We start from the raw sequence: 23,286 nt of genomic DNA, 5'->3' as shown, positions 1-23,286 counted from the left end.
ACGTCGAAGGGAACTACGTCATTATCCGCTGACGTCAGAGCGTCGATAATATACAGAGGTTGTGGTAGCGAGGTTATTGAGATGGATTGTTGCCAACATAGCTAAATGGATTTTACCCGTGGGATTTTGTGTTATTCCGCGTATTCTTCTAGAAAAATTAAACGAATAATTGAGTAGGGAATCGCTAAACGACTTTTTAAATTTTTGTTTACCTTCTGAATTTAAATGAGGAAGATCATTTGGGAAAGGGTATAAAAAGACTCGCACGTTTTAAAATCATCACAGAGTTGGTTTTTGAACAGAAATACCGATGATGCGTTTTATTTTGTTGGTTTTGTGCTTCTGAAGGCCTGACGCTAAAACACCCCTTTCATCTGGAACAGAATGAGAGCTGATTGTCTGATGCCACGGAACAGCTGTGAACGTACGGATGTTTAATATGTAAGCGTCCGATGGAGATTAATAAGGACGTGAGGGTTTTGATTAAGCCCCTGGCCCCCCTGTGCTTTCGTGATCACAGACACATAGATTACGTTTATGCTGATAATAAGACAGTTAAATCCTTGCAAACAGATTTATGTTATGCGGATACTTCTATACGTATAACCCTGCTACACTATTCGTTTTCTTGCGGTTAAACGTTTAGTACAGACAACTGATAATTTTTACCTGTCTTGGTTATATGCAGTGGTGTAGTCTGAGTGTAGTTATGAGCCTTTTGAAAGCAGACACCACATTTAAAATGTGTTGATTGGGGGGGGGGGGGGGGGGGCAAACTTCGGAATCCTAGAATAAGAATTAATGGATTCCAAAACGAATTTGATGTGCGTGTACAATTTTATTGAAGATGGCTGTCTTCTGGGTTGTATCGCGGTCTAATCTAGAATAAGTTTACCGACGTTTCAGAAGTCCTTGTTGCCTCCATCATCAGGGCGATGAGGTGAAACTGAAATTTGGCCGAACATCGTGGCCGAGTTGTAGTCGGGAGGTCCTGGACAGCAACAGGATACGGCGGCAATAATTCAATATTGTCGTTGGTTTCGTCGTTTTGTGCTTGAAGAGGATCGTATGTAGAATCTGGGGTTGAGTTTTGAATGGAGTGCCACACACTGGTCACTGCCATACTTCCTATCGTCTTCGAGGGAAAAATTTGTTTCGTCCTTTTATCTCTGTATTTTTCCGCATTCTTAAGTTACTCTTTTTACGTTTCGTTCTTATCTTTCTTCCGCTTTCCTCATTCTCCGTTTTAGATCCTTTCAGATTTTGTCCCGTTGTTACTTGTCTCTCTTTTCTTTAGCTTCATTTTGTCTTCCTTTTTAGCTCTGTTACGTTTCTTCCTGTATTTGTTCCGCTGCTTTATTATTTATTTATTTATTTTTCCTTCTTTCATTCTTCATTTTTCTTTTTCTATCTCTATTCCCTTTCCTTCCTTATTTCTTGGTCATTTTCTTTCGTTATCAGCTTCTTTAATTCCTCGTCTCGTTCTTCCTGTCTCTCCTCACACACTTTTATCCACGCCTCTTGTGCATGTAGCTAATGGGAAGTGAGTACAAATCGATATATCAGCAGACATAATGTAGTGAAACATTAACTTTTCATAAGAAACCTGTCTCCTTCTGCAGGTGGAACATAAATCAATATCACTCGATCCTCACATTTGGTCTCTAGGCCAAACGAGGCCGTAGCACGACTCCAGCTGCACTTAGTGCGACATTACAAGTTGAAGGAAGTTCGATTGGACTTCGTGAGAAGCAGAACATTGGCCTTATTAAAATGTAGTGTTGCAGCAGTCGTCAGCAAATTACATGCTTCGAGACCATGGAACGGCTTCATCCATACCACACTGCACTAAGTCTACAGTACATCATTGCTAGCTTTACTACAATGAAATTTCTGAGCTGTCCTCACCCACCTTAGCTCCGCTGTTCGTGTTGCAACGATGTGTGATTTTTCTGCGACCTTAAAGCATTCAATTTTGTGACGTTTTCCATAACACTAAACATGGCTATTCGTTTATGATTTGAGGTTTCCATAGTGGTGAGTATGAAGATTTCTGTCTTCTGGGTTGTTGCGCTGAATCGCCCTGATGACGGAGGCAGTATGACCTCCGAAACGTTGGTAAACATCTACCAGACTACACAGCACAACAACCCAGAAGATGGAAATCTTTATACTCATCGCCCTGATGACGGAGGCAGTATGACCTCCGAAACGTTGGTAAACATCGACCAGACTACACAGCGCAACAACCCAGAAGACAAAATTCTTCATACTCATCGCCCTGATGACGGAGGCAGTATGACCTCTGAAACGTTGGTAAACATCGACCAGACTACACAGCGCAACAACCCAGAAGACAGAAATCTTCATACTCATCGCCCTGATGATGATGGAGGCAGTATGACCTCTGAAACGTTGGTAAACATCTACCAGACTACACAGCGCAAAAACCCAGAAGACAGAAATCTTCATGGCTATTCGTATCTCCTTTTATATTTCTTTCTGAGATAATATTTAATAGAACCGGTTGAAGTGTCCCAGCGCCATGGATTTCTTTTAGAAATGTGACACAATAGAAATCCTCCGTGCAATGAACTGATTGGCTGACTGAAAGATGGGCTACAGGCGCACATTCCATGATAAATTGTCCTGCCTCCTGAGTTATTCTGGAACCTGGGAGGATATACTGGCCATGCACAATTTTGTCAGTACTTTTGGAAAGTATTCGTTTGGAATAAATCGGGTAGGCTTGAAACGCCGTGCTTCCACCTAGCGTCGTTTTCGAGTCGTTGACATTCTTGTTTTCTGTTCGGTATGTTCCGCATTCGAATCTTAGTCTGGCGGATGGATGTAACCACCAGTCTTATTCGTTGTTTTATTCAGCTTCTCCACGTAAATTAAGGGATATTATAGTACCTAATGGTATGCTATTTCCGTTTCTTTGAACATTCATTTGTAATTTTCTATTCATTAATCATCACATAACTTAACGACATACGATAAAAGTCTAACCAAGTGAAAAATTATCTTTAAATTAAACAGGAATAAAAATAAACAATATAGTCCGATTCAGCGTATTCGTCATTTAGGATAACCATTTAGTCTTCAAGAAAATTATGCTTCGCTCTGCACTGGCGTGGTTTTATTCGTGATTAACAAGTTGTGGGGCCATCAGACTGTCTCAAGACTTGTAACATCACAGGACAATATAAATAACCAATCATACCCAGTCACAGAGAGTGCCTTACAGACTTCATAAAACGAATTACGTTTTCTAAATCGCATAAGCAACTTCATTTAAGATATCTGTCTAAACCCCCAACTACAGGTAATGATGAGTTCTTGTTCAGCTACTTTTATTCTTAAGGCAAAGAAGCAATTCCGGCCAGAACTCATAAAACCTACTCTTCTATTGCACAGATTTGCAGTCATAAAAGTCTTGTGCTGTTAATGTTGTATTTAGATAATGAAAGTTTACAGCCCCGTAGCTATGAGATGCAGTGTAGCTCATGAGTTAGTGTTCTGGGCTTGTGAGCAGATTGTTAGATTCAATTCCGTTCGGGTCACATTTCTTATTGATGTTTATAACTGTAAAAATGTTAAACATCTATGTTACCTGTGCGTTCTGAAGCTTTCACGGTGACTAAGTATAATGAATTTTTCTCGGGCTACGAGCCGTGTCACCTGGTTTAAAGGAGAAAACACCATCGTTTCGAGAACTATCTACATTCTTGTTCTGAGGGTACTGAATTTGTACGAGATCCCGCCCGTGCTCTATATACCTCTCCAACACCGATTTAGGCTGCACGTTAGCGGCTTGGGGCTTGGGCATTGGGAACGTGGGTTCGAATCCCAATCAAGAAATGGATCTTTGTCCGTGTCTTTCTGCGTTGTACTGGTCTGCGTAGATAGAGGCCCTGCGTCGAGCTGATCGCTCGTCCAAGGAGTCGTACCAGATGTCTAAATAGATCAAGTAATCTTCCAGGTGTGAGGAGGCCAAGGTCCATTACGGACTGCAGAGATACAGATAATATTAATATTCAAACATATGTGAAAAGCGTAGAGGATGATTCTTCTGGGAGTTGGGTACCAGTAAGTTGTTTATACATTGGAATTAATTTTCTATTTACTAATTTTTACCTTAAGGACAATTTTTGTCGACGAATTACGTTCGTGACTCGAGAGATAGGTGTGTTTATATTTTATAGTCTTAGAATAGGGACCGAGATATTCAAAGGAAAATGGACTTTGTTCCTGTCATTTAGGTTTTAGTCGTTTTGTTGACTAGAGTGGTAGCTCCTTTAGGTAGAAACCCAATTTTGAGCACGTAGGATCTGTATGCAGTAGTTGTAGGAGGTGGGGGAAGGGTAGTGGAACCGCGCGCTGAGTAATTCCCATCTCATAGATCTCGTAGATGCTTCGGTGTCCAGCTCTCTCTAAGTCCACTCAGGTGCAGTGAGCAATGGGAATTGTCCCTGTGTAAAATATGGCGTAATTAGTGACGTAAATTGTGCCAATGGTAGTTTAGAACCGATGGATGGTATCCAGGTTGAAGTCCTAAATGGCAGTAATCCTGGTGAAGCTGTGAGGCGAATGGTTGCGGAGTAAAGGCGGAACTTCTGCACTGGATATTCAAAATATAACATATGGATAGCCATGCTGACTCTGTAAAGAAATGTAAGTTTTCGTGCTTCGGCAAAATGCTTGTGTAGGGTAAATGTTTAGTGTCTTAGAATGTTTTGGCACGCAGTCCCGTACAACCTATTGAAGCCTCTCGTGATGGTGTTCTTTCAAAGCCCTTTGTATGGAAATACAGCATTACCGCAATGCATGCTGTGCGTTAACCGACTAAAAGCCATTTGCTGGTTTCGTTGTATACAGTCTTTGTAGAAATGTTGTAATGGAGTACAATCACGTTCAAAAAGGAAGGTGTGGAATAAGACATAGTATGAAAGAGGGGGGGGGGGGGGGAGAGAAGAAAGAAAAAGGAATGTTTTCAAGTAAAAGTATATAAACATTCGAAGGCACTGAACACTCATTATATCTGTGCGTGTCTGTATATAAACACCATTAACTTTACTGAGTGTGATCTTATTCAAAGTATTCTCCTTTTGAACCATCACCCTTCAGACAAACCAGATCGAACTTAAGGCATCCCAATGTGTCTGTGATTCTAGGAAACTACTGGAAATAAATTTCCGAATGTGTTTTCGGTGGGCAGTGTTGTTAAATTGCTCGGAATGTCTTAAAGTAAAGTGACCATTTCGAAAGTGCATCAATTTTGAGAATATTACGAAGTCGCCCCTGGTTGGATCTGTCAAGTACGGTGGATGTTAGAAAACTCTTATCATTATCAGAAAGAAACGATTTATTAGGAATGAACGCCGTTATAAAGCGAAATCCACTTTCTCGTTCAGGTTTCGAATTCGCGACGAACGTGCTGATATAAAAAACAACGAAGTTTGAAAGTGGAACGCTAATTGTCATTTATAATATTACAGTAGTTCGTCTCGTGGGCTGCGTACTGTCCGGAAGTTGCGGGTTCGATCCCAACAGTCGTAACAAAACTTAGAAAAACTATAGAAGTTCTTTCAGTGTAATGACAAGCAGTCACCTGAAAATGGGAGTAGCATCAAATCACGAAATGTGTAGTAATCTCTCAGACCTTCGCTGGAGAGACAAAAGAAAATGAAGATTAATTTCATTGAGAGAAGTTTGCCCCCGGGCAGAATTTTCAAGCAGGAAGGCGACTTTCTGTTAACATATTTTGTTTGTAAATTGTGCACTCAAAATTGAGAACTGGTGTTGAATTTTGTGCTCTTTTGTTCTCCTCTCCATCGTGGGAATGAAGAAAGGCAATGACATAGAAGAAAGGAGAAGATTGAGAAAATACATAGAATGAACAAGAGGTAGGAAATAAGACAAAGAAATATGAAGACATGTATAAAAGATAAGAGAAATTAACAAATATAGAAGAACACAAAAATAAATACAATAACTCAAGAAAGGAAGGAAGAAAAGGGACAGGCGGAAATAAAGAAAGAAAGAGAAGGAAGGAAGCTAAGGAGATATTAAGAGACAGCTGATATTTACAGAAGATGACTCGTAGTCTTAGCACTGTGACATGACACATGACTTAGGCTAGCGGTTAGTTTCACGGGTTGGCTAAGTTTGTCCCAGATGCGTTCTGCATGTGGCGGCGAGACACAACTTTCCAAAAAGCTGTATAAGGGAACTGAAGCCCCCTACATCACCGTCCTTCTGTCGGCTGGCTGGCAGTAGCCGGAGAGAATGTCATTGGCGTGACCCTTCCAATTCCAGTACACTCACTAAATCAAAGTTCTGCGTTACAGGATTCGGCATTACAAGGACCATGAGAGAAATACTCTTGGATCGTAGGAATCATCAACACAGCTTTAACTCGATAAAGTGGAATATGAACTTCATGACAAAATGAAATAACATCGAATTGTGTATTTCTCATTTGATATTTCCCCCCCTTTTCTAATATTCTGTCTCTCTCTCTCTCCATGTCTGTCTTGCTCTCTCTTCAGCGTCTTTTCTACACTTTTAAATTGCTTCCCGGAGTTTAATAGAATTTCATTTTATAATGAAAATGGAAACTGAGAATACTAACCTAAGGTCAAAAGTGCTTATATTGTTATTTTACTATTATATAGGTGCACAAACGAACCCATTGTTACGTTTTGTCAGCAACAAAGCCAATTTAGAGCAAATGAAATTGTTTCTAATACATTGTAGGACAAGAGTGGAATACGTCTTTTGAGCAACAGAACGTTGGACTTGAGCTCTGTACTAAAATATACTTTAATTTAGAGAGTCTCTTTAATTAACTTTGTAAACTGTCTTATATTTCTTAACAGTCTATCTTTATTATGTATAAGATTCTGTATCTCTTTTCACTTTCCTGATGTCTGTTAATGGTTGCTCCATAATGCATAAAGCGATTCATCCCCACTACTGTGTCGTTGTTACGTAATAATATAAGAATTGATGCACAAAGCGATGGGTTTAGTATTTACACAGGGTAATTTTAACCTGCACTACTGTTGTAAATACTAGAAAAGAAGAGTATAAAATGTTTCCGTTTTCAAAACCCCAATCGGACGTTAAGTAAGAATAATTCGGTGTGTATCATATGGTGCCACTGGCGTTCATATATCCGCTTGGAGGTTAAAGTTCCATGGTAATGTTTGCATTGTTTATAAAGTTTATTGGAGATGGATGTAGAAGATTAATCTAAAATTGCACAAAGGCTAGCCGGTGAGGCCTCTGAAGTCTTTGCTTAATAAATAGAATGGTAAGGTCGTATTTCAAAGCATTCTGTTAAATAAACAGTTCCGCTTGTCACCACATAACTAATGGCGTCGGAAATATATAGTTGCAAGCGTCAAGTATTTATTAAAGACTTGTGAGAAGGAAATTAAACAATGTCGTGTTTTAGTACCGGTTCAGTAAAGAACGGGTACTTTTTAGTTAGAACTTCAATATTTTTCTTTTGATATAGACCTAAATAATGTGTATTAGTTGTATTATTAAGACGTGAAAGGCAAAACGTTATCTGAGGATTTTCGTTGTTGCCCCTAGTTTCTTCTTGGGAATTCCAGGATAGTGTTTTGTAATAGGCCACGATCATATCCTTCCAAATTCTATTCTTTATGTTATTCATAATCATCTTCTCATCTGGGCATCAGAAACTCTGAAGCAGAAATAATGTAACTGAATAATTTAACCCAACAAAATATAATGCAAAAAACTGCTGGCATAGGCCTGCATCATAGTACAGAATGTGCCATTTGAGACGTAACCCAACAGCTACAAATATTAAATCAGAAGCATGATCACCGCCATGTAATGAATTCTTCCAACCCCCCTCCCCTCGTTCATTTGCTTAAGAGATGTGCCGGTGCTGAACACGTGTTCATTCTCGAACGTCACTATTTGTCGAAATCGTTTGCTGTAGTTTATGAAGCATTTAACAAAGCTTCTTCTGACAAGGAGGTACAGATCAAGTGACAAAGCAGCTGAAATTACGGGCGTACCAATTTAAAGTAATTTAACAGCTGCAGAAACGAGACACGGCTGCAATTATTCGATATTGTCTTTGGTTTAATCGCTTTGTGCATGAAGCTGTTTATGTGTAATATTTGTGTTGCATTTTAAATGGAACATTCTATACCTACGGGTTCTGAACCACGATTCTTGTATGTAGGCGGCATAATCTTGCAGCAAACGACCGCCCCATCGGGATCTGCGTGTGTTCCGTTTTACCTACCTCACAGTTTTGAACGTCATGTGACATGCTTTGATCTCAGAGTAGGGCTACTTGCGTTAAGCATCCAGTTAGGTTGAAGTCTTAATGAACTTACGATGAGGGCTCGCTCTGTCGGAGACTCCCCAAGTTACTGACGTTTCTTAATTACTCCATTGGAAACCCTGTTCCACTCTCAGGACTTGATGGCTTTCACGTTCACAGTGGAACGCTCAATGGAGGAACTTCTACTTTTCATTTATTTTCTAAATCAAAGCATTTTTTATTGAAAATAAGTCCGTCAATACGAAGGATGTACCAACTAACTTCTTGATGTAGGACACTCCTTGTGAAGTAGATAGTTCGTCAAGGTACGTTAAGCTTGTGCGCTGTGACGTGATCATAATTAAAATGTAATTTGTAATTCTGTAATAAGTGTAAATCTAGCTTTGAATTAAAATTGTGATAAACTCATCTGAGGGCACACCAATCTGGAGAGTTCATTTGCTCACGAGCAAATGACTTTTCTGTTTTCATTTGAACCTAGGCTTTCAGAGCAGATTCTAATTTAATTCAAAAACGAAAATTAATAAAAAATGAAACAGTTAATTTTTTATTATTTTCTGTCTCATCCAAGAACAGTCGTAATAAAAGAAAATAGGAGGGGCTATCACCATTTGCCCGTCACGTGACTGTATGAAGACCGATATCGGGTGCGCATTTACAAGAAAGTACCGTTATTTAATATAGTCACTTTCCTGTCGTATATTGACCAGGGAATTATATAGTCTATTGCATTACATCTGCTGTATTTTTCATGGATTTATTAAACCCTCCCATGAATTAGTTTTAAACACCCTGAATAAAATAATGTGGCGATAACTGTAAGAGACGGAGGAATGCTTGTGAACAGATAGAAACATTTGAAGGTGGGTAGTAACATGACGTAATGGGGTAATGAAATAAAGTAATTCCAGTGACCTTAAATGATTAATAATTTCTTTAAGCATCCGCTATTTTTTCGACGTTTCTGAGCTTAAATTTCGGATGGGGAGTCCCACAATCTGCCCCAGCCTTTTTTTTTGGTAAATTTTCTCGAGTGAATTACCGGACACTTAATTGGAGACTGCATCCCAGCTAGCACACAGGAAACCATACAATTTATATAGTTGATAGAGTGCCATTAAATAAACAAAGAAAGAAAGAAAGGAAGAAAAATTAAAGTATGAAAGAAATATTTTTAAAGAAAATTCTGGAACTAAACAATGAAACGCTTGTTAAGCGTAGTGATACAAGTGTTTCTTCAGATGACTCCTTGTCTCTTTTCAGACAATCGATATATATGTCGATTCAGGCAGCCATCTTAGGGCAAGTCTGTAGCAGCGGCACCCTCCTGAATATTTCAGACTCAATGTAAGGGTTGGCAATTTGTCGTCCTTCGATATAAGTAACTCAGTTACTTATTCATCTAAGTAACGAAAGCAGGAAGGGAATTCCCATCACCTCAACATTTAGCACTCGAACGTGTCGAAACATTCGTTTGCTGGTTTGTTAGCAACGTTAAACGCAGAGAAGACAATGTACAGACGGAGGATTGAGGGACTAAGAAGCTGATAAATGAGAAGAGATAGGAATAACAGGAAGAACGAAAGGAAAATGTAGATGACGAGAAATTTGGGCGGAAAATAAACAAACTAAATGTTAGAACAACATCCCCAAGCTTCTGTAGCTCCGATTTTTATGAGGTAACAGTTTCTGTGACCTTCCTGCAAGCATATGCAATGAAGTTCATAAAGCTAATTGCACGATATTTAAAAGACTTATGACCATGCAATTAATTCGTTGACAGGTCTCAAATTAATTAAGGGTAAATACGAATTGCTTAGTACTTGTTACGTGTAGTGCATAAGTGTTTCATGTGGAAGTTGAGAGAAGACGTTTCTTCTAAGTTTACATTGTTTTTTTGTTAAAATTCATATAGAAGATTAATTTGACATGCATTTAGTTTAAGTATTAAGCAAGAGTCTTTTAAAATATGTGGGATATCAAAATAAACAATTTAATTATTTTAATATAAGTTATTATTATTTAAGAGGAACGCGAACGAACCATGGTTAGCCCTTCTTTAGCCTATATGCAAATACGTGGTTGCGTATTTACGTTGCTAATTAGTATGAAACGTAGTCGCCATGAAATACGCAGACCGTGAAACCGTACACTGACCATTCATCTGATCATAAGCCGCTTTACTGGTGTAGTCATATCTACGTGTGCAGATCATATTCTATTCATTATGCTGAATGGGATTGGAGCTTACTGAATGCAAATAAACGAGATAAATTAGGTGGCCCATACGTACTTTATTTAGAATTTACATAGAGAAACACGTAAAGTAAACTTCATGAAACGGAAACAGATGTGATGTGAATATCTGAACTAATTAATTTTATAGGAAGCAAACATTGTCTTTACATATTATACAGACTGTCCGGTAAATTTGGGGCTATAAGAGTGATATACTTAAGCGAAACATGATCAGTGGGAAAGCCAGAAAAAGGATAGAAGCTTTTGAAATGTTTAAAATTAAGTGGACTTATAAAGTACGAAATGAGCTGATCTTAGACAGGATAGGCGAAGGAAGAAGGCTATGGAAAAATCTTACCAGAAGAAGAGATAGGATGGTGGGACACATTCTGAGACACCCAGGATTATTTAATTTGGTAATGGAACGAACAGTTGAAGGGAAGAATTGTATGGGGTGACAAAGATTGGATTATGTGACGCAGATTTTTGAGGATGTGGGCTGCAAAAAATATGTGGAAATTAAGAGATTGGCGCAAGATGGGCGAAAATGGAGGACCACATCAAACCAGTCGAAAGACTAATGACAAACAAACAAGAAACAAGAGCACTATACTTCTTGTAAAACAGAACAATATAAAGAGTTAGAAGTTGTTATAAATTATGTTTCCAATCTCGTTAACTGGAATCTTTTACTTCGCTACGCTGTTCAAATTGTCAATAGCAAAATTTTGCGGAGATGATGTAGCATATACAAGACAGCGAAAGGGGGTGTGTGTTTCCAAAGTAGGGGTAAGAGGTAGTAAAGGAGAATCACAGGTAGCACAGGAACACGGAGTGGACAGAGCCAGGAAAACGACGACTCACGAACTGTCATCTCAACGCGGCAATGTCGTCGCAACTTCTACTGCTGATGATGCAAAGAGTAACGCCTCGTCCCAGGTAATCAATTAAAACGTTTTAGATCGGAAACACGTGATTTGGAACAAGTTTCCCCTCCTTATGTTTTACATATATTATAAAATGACAAAGTTCTCTTAAGGCCCCGGACTTATGGAGCCGTTTTCATATATTGTTTTCATTATATAGATCAGTGGTATTCAACCTGGGGTACGCGTAACCCCGGGTGTACGCGAAGACATCTTAGGGGGTACGTGAAATTTAAAATATATATATTATTTTATGAAAAACACTGAATAATCAGTAATGTAATTTATTTTAGATATAGGTTATATACTATTTATAACTTGAATTATACACCAACAATTTTGGGGGTACAAAGTTAAAGAAAAATTACATCTGGGGGTACGCGAACAAAAAAGGTTGAATACCACTGATATATACCATGGCAAGTTCTTGTTAATGGATAATAAAAGAGATAAGTAGGGAATGTCGCAGATTATTTTAGTAGAGAACTCATGAAAGATAACAAAATGCTAATATTTATACTAATAATTTTATAGTGAGCATTGTTTTATTTTCTTATCAGACACACACACACACTATATATATATATATATATATATATATATATATATATACTGTTATTATTGCTAATGCTGACAAACATTTTGTATCACCACCATTTTACAAGATTTCAGGAACTCAACCGACGTGCCCCGTCCATCGCATGATGCCATTACTAGTGTGTGATGAGACAGTGGAAAATAACATCAGATTTATGTGTGTGATGTATGCAGTAATAAAATTTAGTGCCCTCCTGCTCCAGATGGGAATAAAATGTTGCATTTCTCGTCATAAACTCCGTGTTATTCGATAACTTACCTCCTTTATGGTCGTTAAAAACAAACCGCGTGGTCATGGATATTCTGAGTACACTCCCGGCTGCCTGAGACTTTAGCCACTTACTTATACAGCTTTAATTTTGTTCAGAGTTCAACGCCATGAAAGTCTTCAGAAGGTTGACGACTGAATGCGCCAAAAAGAGAGCACAGGCTTATCTACAGAGCGGCAGAAGAAATTGCGAGGCCTCTCACCGGCTTCATAGATCTGTTTTTGTGTAGTTTAAACTGATCGGCTGTTCGGAGTAACGTCAGGAGATCTTTAACACGGCCTGCAAACATTGTTCCACTAGCAACGTAAATTGTTGAGATCGCAGCAGTTTGTTTGCTCCAGGCGCCGAGTAGGCAAAACAATATAATTCAACTGCACGTCCTCACGGCGCTCAGGGGACTTGTTCCCTCCTGAACACCTGGATTTATGTGTACAGTTCCCTTGTCCCGTGAGCGATGTGGCAGTTCACTTGGTTCTCACGGTTGACTGCCTGGTTGCCTGCCTTTGCATATCCAGGGAGGCTTCCATTTAAATATCTCTCCTTGAGACCGTTGTAATTGACAGCTTGGGCCCAAGGGTCACGTTCTGCGGTTCTTCGTCGGCTTTTGCGTGTCTTCTTCCTTTTTATTTTTCTCTTTTAACCGTCCTTTCTTCTGTCACTTTTCCTTTTGTACTCTTCTTTCCTCTTCCTTCCTTGCTTTCTTCTTATTTAATTTTTCTGTATTTTATTCCATCTTTCTTTCAGTATTTCCGTTCTCCTGTCTTTAATCTGAAGATGGCTGTCTTCTTGGTTGAGCTGCCTGCATCAGCAAGGCGATTATCACCCTGATGATGCAGGCAGCAAGGACCCCTGACACGTTGATAAACTTCTACAAGTCATCCTGATGATAGAGGCAGTAAGGACCTCTGAAACGTGGCAAAGTTCCACCAGACTACACTGCGCTGCAGCCCGGAAGACAGCCATCTTCAGACTCATTGACGTATCCTACACTTTCATTGTTTTTACAGTTGTAGTTCCTTCTCTTTTTTGTTATTTATTTATTTCCTTCCAAATTTCTTTCTTCCTTCCTTTTGATTTATTTTATTTAACTATTTCCTCCTTTTCCTAACTTTTCTCTCTTTCTTTATTCAGTGATTCATTTTTTATTTATGACTTTCTTTTCTCCTTTCGTTCCTGTTGCGTCCCTTCTCTGACTCCTTCCGTCTTCCTTCCTTTCGTTTTATGCATTTCTCCATTTTCCCCTGTCTTTCTTGACGCCTTCATTTTCCGTCGTATTTATCTTGCATTGCTAGCTGTCAAATTCTTATCCCGAGCCAAGCAGTTGTTAGATTCCAGGCCTCCCTTAATCCATCCGGTATGACAGCGTTCCTCAGGAACGACTACGTGTCGAAGTGATGAAGTGATCCATCACATCGCCGTTCTGTGTATTGCATTACGCGAGCAACACGAGCGACTCTTAAGTGCATGCGTCTCTATACAAGTAGATGTGCCTTGAAGCGCGAAACACGAGGACGAACATATAACGTAGGGATTCTTTCCTCTGTGAAGATTCTAAAAAATATCCACGATGCTTCCTGGTGAACGTCTGGACAGTCTCACTTTTGCCCTTATTCTACATCACTCCTGAAAGGTCGTGCTTTCTTAAGCAAAAACTTGCTGTGGTGTCCCAAACAACTCCCATATCAGTTCGTTCCTGTGAGTTCTTTAGTTGTGGGGTTTCTGCTGCTGTAAAGCCCTTGAAGGGTTGTAACAGAATGAAACACAAACATCAAGCAGCCACCTTTCCACCAAAAGGAAACAAACACCGGAAATGTTAATCCAAATTTCTGTAGAACCTAATATCTCTGTCGTTCTAAATTTCCAGATTTTGTACCTATGGACATCAACTATGTTTTCCTTGATAATCTACCGACATCCACAGAACACTACTCGAAGGTCTTAAAGCGTGACTTTAAAAGCGATGGGTTTTGTTTCCTCTAAGTTCCATCTACAACATAAAAGAATTTATTGGTGCAATGAAGTATTTAGTGCGTCTTAGATTTCGGAGTATTTTATACTGTTTTTTTCTAGTTCATTGGTCGACAATAGGTAGTTCTGCCAAGCCGCTATTTCTGTGGAGAAGTCCACTACGACCCTGTAAACAAGAGAACGTTTATGAGATAGTTTAAACAGTTGGTCTTGTAACTGAGACAGAATTATATACCCTTTCTTTTTTCCAAAGGTTTTTTTCCCCACCCATATGATATTTACTCGCTCCATTAGATCTAAAGAAACTAGATTTTAATTGCTAAACATTAACGTATCTTGTTTTTCACTCGCTCTTGAACCAGATAACAACTCTTATACAGAAATGCATCACTAGCCTTTATTTTAACACGCTAAAAGAAACAATATTTCATTGTCTTAGAACATAATACAAATTTAGTTGGTTAGTTGTTAAATGATTTTACACTTGGTAGCTGCTTGAAATGTTAAATACATTGTATTAGATTAGAGGATGACATGTGGGATTTGAGGACTCAGTGCCTTGATGATGGAGGCAGCAAGGGCCTCTGAAACGTTGGTAAAAGTCTACCAAACTACACGGCGCTACAATTCAGAAGAGACCATCTTAGTCCCGAAACGTAATGAAGGAAGAAAGATGCATTACAATTTCAGACGCTGCCCAGTAGCTTCTATGTGAGATGTAGAAGACAACGAATTACTTAAGACAGTATATCGATGTTTGTCTTCAGGGTTGTAGACTTGCAGGGATTGGATTTATGCATTTCAGGAAATAGATTAATGGCTGGATACTGTGAACACGGTAATGTAGCTTCAGGCTCTGCGGGAAACGGGGAATTTCTTGATAAGCTGAGCGTACTGTCACGTTCTCACGAAGGATTGGACCGTGGAGTTAGTTACTTTATCTCTTCGCTTATATCCTGCGGCGTCTTTTACAATCAGGTGACGAAAACCTCCGTATAATAGTAAGTGGCACGTAAAAGACATTTTGCATTGTTCTTCCAGTTGAAACAGAATGGAAAGGAATACGGGAGAAACTAGTGAAGAAGATAACAGGTGTGAAAGAAATAGACCCCAAAGAAATTACCCCCCTTTGAATTTCACCTGTCATTTTCCACAGAAAATAAAAATAGGATAAAGAGGGGTTTTCAGCTGTTGCAAGTGTTGAAGCTCGAGGCTTTGCAGTAGAACTCTTAAGAGAATTGATCAGTTTTTTATTCGAAACGTGCTCAAGGATATCAAATAAATACATGAAGATTGCTATCTTCTGGGTAGTTTCGCCGTGTAGTCTGGCGTGTTATTATCGCTGTTATGTTTGCAATATCTAGTCAGTGGACTCTATCCCAAGCCACTTGAAATACGCCCACTCCTTCACATCCTGTATTCTTTAAGGCAAATTTTAATATTATCCTCCGATCTACCCTTAGATAGTCCCTTCAGTTTTCCTGGTTAAAATTGTATATGCATTTATAATCTCCCCCAAGCAATATAAAAAACTTGCATAATATTTATTGTGGATTATGAGACTCTAATTGTGCATTTTTTGTGTTGCAGGTAAGTGGCTTGTCATGACGTCACAAGTTTAATTGCAATATACTAAGCAGCTGAAAGTGCATCGAATTCAACGTTTTGTGTCTATGTAAGTATCGATTCTACAAATCGATAATGCTGTCTTTAATATTACTAACAAATGAATACTATACAGAACTAGGTCAGCACTAGTGAACAGGTGTTTCCGTAGTATATATTTTTACCAGCTCTGGAAGTAGGACAAATTTTAATATTTCCCTTATGATAATGATGTAGTCTCGATTCAAAACGAAGCAAAGTAAAACTGTGTTTGCGAATGTATCCTGCACACGGTATAGCAGATTCTTGAAAAAAAAAATAACAGCTGTGGCTAGTATTAATAGTTGTTTTATTTAATACAGGCTATTACAGTAGCCGTAAATAAGTTGCTTTCGTCAAGGACACGGAAGGACTTCACCTTACTTACCGCAAAGTTATAAGTTACGCTACGAGTTCTGAGTTGTCTTCACTCGCTTTGATACGCTGTTCGTCTTGCAGCGTTATAAAAATTTGCTATGACCTTGAAACATGTAATTTTCTTGACGGATTCTGTAGTTATTCTGATATCCTGATTTAAAATGGGGGAGAAATGTGACGACAATGTCGATCAGTAAAAGTGTCAGAAAAATCATATTTTTCTGACTTCTTTGCCACGTATTCTTTTTAATATAGCCCTACATATACTAGCAATAAAGGTTGTGCTTTGTCGGGTTTGATCCTTCTCCGTACTTCCGTGTTATTTTTCGTCAATCCAAATAATCGTGATTTTAAGACATGAATTTGTGCGGGGATAGATTCAGAACTCTTGCACTTGTAGTGGCAACTGCTTTTTTGATTTAACAGCGAAATTATTGTTGGACTGCGTTCAATTTTTCGTCTCGTCCTCAAACTGTAATATTTACTGAAAGCGAACCAGTAAAAACCAAAACTAGCCTTCGCAGGTTTTGTTGGCAACACTGGGCATGTCAAGATGGAATGGGAGAAACTTGTCGGCCCGTGTAAACACAGTTCTCGTTGAAGATTTCTGTCTTCTGGGTTATTGCGCTGTGTAGTCTGGTCGATGTTAACCAACGTTTCAGAGGTCATACTGCCTCCGTCATCAGGGCGATGAATATATGCATATTCATCGCCCTGATGACGGAGGCAGTATGACCTCTGAAACGTTGGTTAACATCGACCAGACTACACAGCGCAATAACCCAGAAGACAGAAATCTTCATATTCACCGCTGTGAGAACCTCAAGTCTTACACAGTTCTCGTTATTGGTCCTCTAATCTTGTAGTTGTAACACAGACTTTGGGAAGTTTGAAGTTTGTGTGGTGGACAGCGTCATCTATGGAGAACCAGAATTCCTTCCTGCTGTATTACGTAACGAACATTTTATTTGTCAGCGGAGCGTTTCAATGTTTTACATGTTCTTGTACTGTGCGGTGCTTTTATAAACGCTTTTCGGGGTCTGAAGAGATGAGACCACTTGAGTGACCGAGGCTAAAATAAGAGGATTATAGAAATCGAACGTAAACGAAGGAGAATGGAAGGATATGGACTGATTAAGGATGGATCAGCATAGGATTCGTAGTAGGCTCTTGTAAACACGGTGATGAACATCCTGGTTCTAGAAATTACTAGGAATTTGTTGACGATCTAAACGATTATCATATTTTCATCAAGGAATATACTATGTGAAATTAGTGAATTGGTTAATTTGTTTCTTAGATGATTTATTTACAAATATTGAATGTTATAGTAAAAGTTATTCTTCTTTGAAAAAAGCAGTGTAATATTTTTCAGTAACTATGCTTTTTCCTGTTGAGATGTTAGAATATAATACCAAAAATATTAAGGAGTCCACTGTCTGATATGAAGGTATTATATTCATCATAAGTAGGATTTGAGGATTTCACGGTGGTTAGTACGAAGATGGCTGTCTTCTGAGTTGTAGCAACTCATCGCCCTGATGATGGAGGCAGCAAGGGCACCTGAAACGCTGGTAAACTTCTACTAGGCTACACTGCGCTAGAACCCAGAAGACCTCTGCCTTTATATTCATCATGAATATCCGAAAATTTTCTTATGACACTGATTCTATATTATGTTAGCACATATTGAAGTCATTAGGACAGATCTATTCCATATAGGTATAAGATTACGCACCCAAATCTTGTATTTTATTTTATCTTGTTTTATTTGTTACAACTGTGAAAAACAGCATAATTTGGATTACAAAATTTGATTGATAGCAGATGGCAGAGGACAGATTTAAGTGAATTGTTGATGACTGTAGACTCGTATTGTCCGTGACTAGTGGGCTGTTTTCTTACCAGTAGCTGTTGCCGAAGTACTCGGTTGCGCGCGACATTGAGACAGCAGCACGCGTGACACTTCGCAACTGGTCTTTGGGGCCACCTGTAAATTGACGTCACAACTCAGTACTACAGAAACTGATTCCAGAAAATCAATATTTATGGCGCAACACTGCAATCACAGAATGCTTGACACGCATATCCCCCCGCGTGTTTCAAGATCCAGACTGCTTTCCGGATTTTACCTAAATATGTGTACGTTCTTGACCCCCGTAACATAAACTTTGATTTTCACTGAATTCGCCTTCTCACCTTCATACGGCCTAAATAGAAATTAAGAGGCTCACGGCTCCAATTATGAAGATCACTGTCTTCTGGGTTGTAGCGCCGTGTAGTCTGGTAGAAGTTTACAGATGTTTGAAAGGTACTTACTGCCATCATAATCAGGCAGAAAGTACCTCTGAAACTTCGGAAAAATATCTACCAGTCTACACGGCGCTACAACCTAGAAGACAGCCATCATCAGGCCTCCATCGGGAAGTACAGTGGAGCGGAGTGATAACATCCACTTGAAACACGGCCAGAGACAGGCTTTTCTTAGATTCCACAAGTGAATGTTGAAATAACTACCTTCAAATATACCATTACTCGTACATCGCCACTGAATTGTCATTCACAGGCATAACCGTTTTACCATACTTCAGCCGAAAGTAATAATCCCAATAATTAGTGCAGTCTTGTAAAATAAGAGTTTAACTTTCTAAGAACGAAATTTTTTGTACACATTTGAGCGCAAAGATTTCTACCTCAAATATCGGCCTGTCGTATGCACGTGACTGCCCACAGCTGGACGTCACATTTTATTGTCATGACTCTCCCCTTCTATTTTGAGTAGGGCGTTGTGTTTGTCTTGGCATATTAATACCAACGAAGTAACAAAATGGTCCATTAAAACACGAATTGATGTTTTGGAGTGCTCTGCACTCTGATCTTTTCCTGATCTGACCGTCTAAGTTCAACTTCAAGAGTACATTAGGTGCAATTCCATCAAACGTTTCCATTTTTCTACTCGGATCATCTCTCTCCCTGTGCTCCATCAAACTCACTTTTATCATTCTTTGCTTTCTCATAATCCTCCTTTTATTACTTACAGGATTCGTTACATTTCCTATACCAGATCAATGGTTTTGTGCAGAAAGGGCGTAGGATGAGAAATATAGAAATGTTTTGATTATTAGATTATTATTCCATTTGTTGGAACTTGCTTGATAATTTTTAAAAATGACATCGTTAACTTAGTTACTTATAGCGTGTTTGAATGTGGTTTTAATACAAATGTGCGTGCAGGTGGGAATATGAATTTATTCTCTAACATTTATAAAAATAAAGATGCTGTAGCTCATTTTTACATTAAGAAATTGTACTGAAATTGATGGAGTCCCTTCATTTCTGTTGTGTGTGAATAGAAGTTACAGTCTTGCACGGCCACTGGGCAATCTATTTCTCTACATGCCTGCCACATTACTCTTTACCTATCAATACATCAGCGTGGTCTGCAACTTAGTTCCTATTCATTTTGTTCTCAGAATTACAAGTGATGGAAGCTTTTGACAAAGTTATGGTGAGAATTATTTTGGTCTAGGTGACGGAATAATACGCTAATGGCTGATTTATCATGATGTGATGTGTACTTATCACTGAGTGTTGTTAGAATGATAAAATAATCAATTAAGAGAGCGGGATAAGTATAGATAAGATGACTAATTGGAAAACCTAGATATGAATGGAATGGGGTTTAACTTTGTTGACCGGACTCGACAGGCCCACGTTGGTTTCTATTGACGGCTTTATGGGAACACGATGATTAACTTTCGGGTCTGTTGAAAGGTGGAATTTTAACTGTTTACAAATTTACCAAATATAATAAAGCTAATACAACCAAGGAAAGTGAGATGAAGAGATATGTATATTGAACTTTCTGCGACTGAAGTGACAAATACAATTGAATCGAAGATCGGTGTTACATTTCTCACGGTGACATTTTACCTTCCTTTTCTACTGTGTAATCGTCCATGGCGGTGTTTGACGCTGGACCGCAGTGTCAATGTCTGAGAATGCGTGGAATCCAACCACAATGCCCCTGGTATTCTCATGCTATTCACCGTAGGCATTCAATCTTATTGAGTACCAGTGAATTTCCTTTCAAGGATGACGGGAAAAGCCTAAAGCGCTGAACACACAGACACAAATATTATTCCACTCGATCTAAAATTCCTTAGCAGCAAATGATCACTAACGAAGCTAACGACCAACATTGTTTATTGTATTGAAAAGATTAAATATTGTAAAAGTAATGTTATAGAATCTGTCTGTAGTATGTATTTCAATAAAACTACGTTTCGGGAGCCACATATTCTTCCGTCGTCAGGCAAGGGTAGTTTATAAAAGTGTATCATTGCCGAAAGGAGCGTACCACTTCCCTAAATTAAGCCACTCAACTTAATTTATGTCTGGTAAAGAAGTCAGCACTCGGTGTACGTCCATGTTGTCACAACGTGCAATTATATACTATTGTATTTCTTGACCACATAATATCCGTGTCGCATTTAAGAGAATGATGACTCCTGTCTGTCATTTCTGAGTCGAATTGTACCTGAAATCAGCGGGTGGAAACAACGCAACCACCGTGCCTCATCCAGCAGACATATCGATCAGCTGCGACGTTAACCACGGCCTCACCTCATTAAACATTTCCTCCCAGTAGAATAGTACAGCTCTTAAATAATAAACCGCATGTCTCAGAGATTACATCCTGGCTGATGCATGGAAAGCCTGACGTCATACGTACTTGTGAGGTATGAATGGGGCACTGATGTGTGTGAATGGGACTAATCCCACGGATAAACGTGAGTTGCACCTTTGTGTTATCTGTATGAAGGGTTTGTCTCCTGTATAATCCGCAAGAAGCTTCTCGTTTACCCGTCGTCCTACGTAAGCGATGAAATGCGAGCAGTGCGTGTGGCCTGGGTGACGCGGAAATATGAAAGTGGCCGTTTGTGTGGCAGTGTCCTTGGTACCGGAGAAGCGGTCGGTTGGGTTGGGTTAGGTTAGGTTAGGTTAGTCTAGGTTGGGTTAGGTTGGATTGAGTTTGGTTAGGTTAGGTTAGCTTGGGTTAGGTTAGGTTAAGTTGGATTGAGTTTGGTTACGTTAGGCATTTTTTAAACGCAACTATAGCACCACTCTTTCAAATATTAAAAAAATAGGACAAAGAATAAAGCTGTCCCGCTACACACACTTGCAGGTGCTTGGGGAGAGAAGTGGTAAGTCTCCAACTCGTTCTTGACCTGTACTAGATGGGGTGTCAGGTCAGCATCGCACCCGGGCCGTGCTTTACCCCTTGGAAAGGACCCTGGTACTAATTGTGTTGGAGGCTGGTCGGGCCGCAGAGTCGGTCTGGACGCAGAAGGTAGAGAAAGAATCCTCTGCCCCTGTCGAGGTTCGAACCCCTTTCGTCCAGTCACTATACTGACACGAGCTATCCCAGCTCCTTTTTTTCAATGTTACGAAGACATTTCTTTTAGCTTACTGGAAGCTAAATAATGCCTGTGGCTAATGAGTGTCGTTAAATTCCGAGCCAACCAATGACTGCTCTTCTCTGTCCCGTATATGGGCTGCATGGTCTCTGCATAATTCAGAGCGTCTGGGACCCGAAAGTACTCGACTGTACCCGAATTGACGACATTATTGCTCGTGTTGAGAATATGGATAAAGTTTGTTTGATGGGACAGTACTGACATCATCTTAAAGATGGAGTCTGGGGAAATGAATACTCTCTAAATCTGTAGCGTTATCTGTGCTCCTCATTTCACATGTCACCTTAATTATTCTGCTCTGGCGAAGCTTATATTGCTCAGATGAAGTGCGTCTCTGAGGAGTAGGGCCACTTGCGCACCGTGCCCATGTTGAGATGGGATACATGAGCAGACATTATTTCATTTATTAAGCAAATGGATGCGAAAGAGCACAGTATGGAGGGCAGAAGTTAAAATTTAGTCTTGTTGCAAGCATACACACAAAATGGAATAGTATAGGTTGTCGAAAGTTAAAATTTATTTGCTGGTAACAGGAAAACATACAAACAAAGGCACATTTGTATGATTTGAGGTTTTCACAACGGTGAGTTTGAAGATTTCTGTCTTCTGAGTTGTTGCGTTGTGTAGTCTGGTCGATGTTTACCAACGTTTAAGCAGTTTGTGAATCTGTCTGTAACAGCAGGCCAAATTTTTGTGCGTGGCACATTGAAACGAGCCGCAAAGGTAGTTTAAGAAATAGCCCAGATTTATTCCGTTTCTGACCGCGAGTCCATAACAGGGCAAATGTGGCCCCTGGTCTGGAACAGTTTTGAGAACCCCTGATGTGTTAAGTCCTGTTCTGATCTCTCGACTTTGGACTACTTCGCCATCTGTTGGAGATTTCAAGAACTGTCATTGATTTCTGCAATCGGCAAGATAGTTCACTGCTCTTGCAACAAGAAGCCCGACGTCTCATTAACGTCATAGTTTCATCAGCAACAGAACAAATGCGCATCGAGTACTGAGAACGGATGGAATTGTTGATAGGAATAAAATGGACACTGATTATTTGTGTTATAGTTTATTTGTGATTGATGTGGAAAAGTGTTTTTCTCCTTGTGTTCTGCCAGCCGCATTGACTTATCCCTTTAAAGCTCGAAAGTAACGCCATGTACCAGCTACTTTAATAACCTGTCACTCAGTATTTTGTCCACAGAATATGTTAATGTTTTTTTCAAAAAATTCGTCTTTGTAATTGAGAAGTGCTGTGTTTTCTTTTCGCTAGAAACTACGTCGTTAAATATAATTTAGATTTCTGTCTTCTGGGTTGTTGCGCTGTGTAGTCTGGTCGATGTTTACCAACGTTTCAGAGGTCATACTGCCTCCGTCATCAGGGCGATGAGTATGAAGCTTTCTGTCTTCTGGGTTGTTGAGCTGTGTAGTCTGGTAGATGTTAACCAACGTTTCGG

The 23,286-nt window shown here is 39.4% G+C and overlaps 1 protein-coding gene and 1 long non-coding RNA gene across 7 annotated transcripts in view; one reads left to right on the top strand and one right to left on the bottom strand.

The window, feature by feature from the left end:
• Positions 1 to 23,286, top strand: part of KCNQ (KCNQ potassium channel) — a 411,920-nt gene that overhangs the window by 75,500 nt on the left and 313,134 nt on the right. The gene's annotated exons all lie outside the window — the stretch shown is intronic.
• LOC147873666 (uncharacterized) lies at positions 14,283 to 19,064 on the bottom strand. 2 transcript variants are annotated; one of them, XR_015535572.1, is made up of 3 exons: positions 18,876 to 19,064; positions 18,264 to 18,348; positions 14,283 to 14,502 (listed from the first exon to the last, which is right to left on the bottom strand). It is a non-coding gene; the product is annotated as an uncharacterized LOC147873666 (long non-coding RNA). The 2 variants fall into 2 exon arrangements; XR_015535573.1 differs by lacking the exons at positions 14,283 to 14,502; positions 18,876 to 19,064 and adding an exon at positions 18,558 to 18,738 and having other exon boundaries at positions 18,099 to 18,348.

Source organism: Zootermopsis nevadensis, unplaced genomic scaffold, assembly GCF_977971745.1.
Source record: "Zootermopsis nevadensis isolate Lab colony 2312 unplaced genomic scaffold, Znev_1.0 Znev_ptg000017l, whole genome shotgun sequence".
NCBI lineage: Eukaryota > Metazoa > Arthropoda > Insecta > Blattodea > Termopsidae > Zootermopsis > Zootermopsis nevadensis.
This window is presented reverse-complemented; position numbering and strand designations above follow the sequence as displayed.